The sequence below is a fragment of the Phytophthora infestans genome, genomic scaffold (genome assembly GCF_000142945.1).
Source record: "Phytophthora infestans T30-4 supercont1.33 genomic scaffold, whole genome shotgun sequence".
In the NCBI taxonomy this organism is placed as follows: Eukaryota; Oomycota; class Peronosporomycetes; order Peronosporales; family Peronosporaceae; genus Phytophthora; species Phytophthora infestans.
The window spans coordinates 1,061,464-1,064,445 of NW_003303726.1; positions in this window are offsets into that span (position 1 = coordinate 1,061,464).

Below are 2,982 nucleotides of genomic sequence, written 5' to 3' on the forward strand. Positions count from 1 at the left end.
CCCTCGCGGTCCGGCCCTTCCGGGACAGACGAGTGGCTCGCTTCCGCTCGGTTCCGAATAACCAAGTCAGATCACTTCCGAGGCTCCGCCGAGTTTAGTTCGGCTGAGCTCGTTCACAACCCTGTGCCCTCCACCAAAGGATGGACGACGGCGCGCGAGCGCTTTTACAGGTCACCGAGCGCAGAGGCTGCTCGGCTAGAAGTGTTACGGCACCCAGGCTATCCGACGTACCGGCCCGCTGAGTATGCGGGGCTTCCTTTCGCGCGTAGCGAGACTTTGTCCTACCCGGACCGACCTAATCTCTTGGCGCTACCAATCAATACCCTACAAGCTATGCCTCTCGAGTATTGACGGCAGGCATAATCCAGCCCTATGCAGGGACTTACCGGAAAAGTGTACACGTGTCTTGGACTAGGAAAAATTCTGCTCTGTTATCTTCTGGGAGCCCTTTCGGCTCCCCCTATTTAATCATATGCTTCTTATACAAATATCTAGTGAAATGTAGTCGTTTCGGATCTCTACCGACCCTTCAGCTGAGTTCCGGCGACCGTTGAGCTTAGCGGCCATCCGGATAGCATATCCGGACAGATCGCCGAGTACTTACCGTGCTCCTTTGCTCCTAAGCTCTGGGTTATCAGACCGAGCCGATTCTTGACCTAAAGTAGGTTGGCGTATGGTCGAATCTGGAAATCCCTACACAACAGTAGTCTACCCGCGGTGGCGTGGATTGACTACGAGTGCTACCAAGTCACACAGCACCTTGCGCTAGAGGAAGTTAACTTCCGAGAGTATACAAACTCTCAGTGAACGGCAGTTCACAGGTCCCCTCTTTAATTAAAGAGAGCGAAGTGACCTGAATAAGGTAGATTGTAAACTGAGTATATTTATAGGTAGGTTAAGTTTGGGTTTCATACAAATATTTAAGCTACCTATAGAAATGCAATGTTGTTTGACCATTGGTTGCTTTGAACGACCTTGGTACCTTGTACCAAATATCCCGGAGTATGACGTGTCATACTCCTGAAGTGTGAAGTGTCACACTTCATGTAACCAGGGTACACTTAGGGCTACGTGCCCCGTTACAGCTTCAGATATCACAATTATCAAACTTTGGACTCTAAAAGTCCAGAATAGTTTCACTAAATCAGTACAATCGTCCATCGCTTTTACAAGGGCATTAATCGAAGGGAGTACAGTCGCCAAACATGGTGAATTCGCTTAGTAACCTCGGAGGTAGGAACCAACGCTTAGCTCGTGTAATATGAATGAGGGGGGGTTGGCTTGCAAGATAGAACAGGCACTCGTCGGTAGGAGCGGATCTTCGATATAAATGGGGGGGGTGCATGCCTCCCCCCATTTTTACGGAAATTTGCCGATTTTCTGGCGATTTCTTTAGAAAATGCCAAAACAAATGGGCACTTTCCCCCACCCCTGCCCCTTTATTTGGAGTTGCCCCCATAAAATCGGGCTATTAATAGATCCGCCCCTGCTCGTCGGTGATTATTGCTCACAAGACCGTTTGGTATTAATAGCACTGTAACCCTCGTGTTTGTACAGCTGTAACAAATTCTAACATATAAGAAGAGATATTACAATAATTTAAACCAGAAACACACGTACAAAATGCTCTGCAGGTCGCATATTGTCGAAAGATCCCGCGTAATGGAGCGAGAACCACGGACAGCAGCTCGTGAGCTCGTGCGCTGATGGGTCTGTGAAGCTCTGGCACTTGCAGACACGTGACCAGTTCCCGATCCAGAACTATCACGAGCATAAGCAGGAAGTGTCAGGGGTGAATTGGAGCTTGGTTTCGAAAGACTCACTCGCCTCGGCGTCATGGGACGGCACAGTGAAGGTTTGGAAGCCCGAGGTACCCCACTCGATCTTGACGCTGGCAGAACACTCTAGTGCAGTGTATAATGCAGTGTGGAACACGCAAAAAAAACTCGTTGATCGCATCATGCTCCGGAGGGCACTGTCAAGATCTGGGACCTCAACAGTGCACGTTCCGTCACTACCATCGCAGCTCATGGCAACGAAGTGCTCGCTCTGGACTGGAACAAGTATAACGAGTTCGAAGTAGTCTCTGGATCAGCTGATTGCAGTATTAAGATCTGGGTACGCTCTCCCGTCGGAACTCCGATTGTAACGTATCTATTTAACGATTATATTATCACTACAGGACATTCGAAATCCGACGCGTGGGGTGAGGATGCTACCAGAATACAGCTACGCTGTAAAGAGGATCAAGTGCTCGCCTCATGATCCAGACGTGATTGCCTCGGTGTCGTATGACATGTCGGTCGGGGTCTGGAACACCAAATCGCCATATCCGCGACTTCAGAACGCGCAGCACCACAGCGAATTCGTGTTCAGCTTCGACTTCAGTCTCTTTTTAGATGGTTTGGTAGCTTCGTGCTCCTGGGACCGACAGGTAGCAGTGTGGAATTACTTCGGTGGACCGCCGCCATCGCCACTGCGCTAAGTTCGCATGTTTGCTGCTTAAGTTCGCAATAAACAAAATGATGGAAGCGTTTAATAACGGACATTAATTGTGTATTTGAAAAGATAGATCGTCAGTCCCCGGTTGGTGCTGGACGCTTAGCAGCGCGTATTATAACATGAAATTATTGGCCCTTTAATTGCAGATTCACGCCACTTTTTTACTTTGCCTTCCCTCAAATGTTGTTTCCCCCAACTGTGGAAGCTGGTTACCTGTCAATAACTAATAAACTGCAGAAAAGTACCCATAACGGTGAAACTATACTTAGGACCTCTTTCACTTAAAATTGTAACAAAGTCAAAAACAGCTGTAAAAGTGCTTCGGAATAGTCCCTGCACTACAGTATTTCTACCGTATTATACTTTGTAGGACAAGAACACAACTACCGGTGAAATCAAATCCTAATCAAGAGCCGACTGGGAGGACCAGGAAATAGGAGCCTCATTTTTATTCTACTGGTAACTTAAAAATAAGGTTAG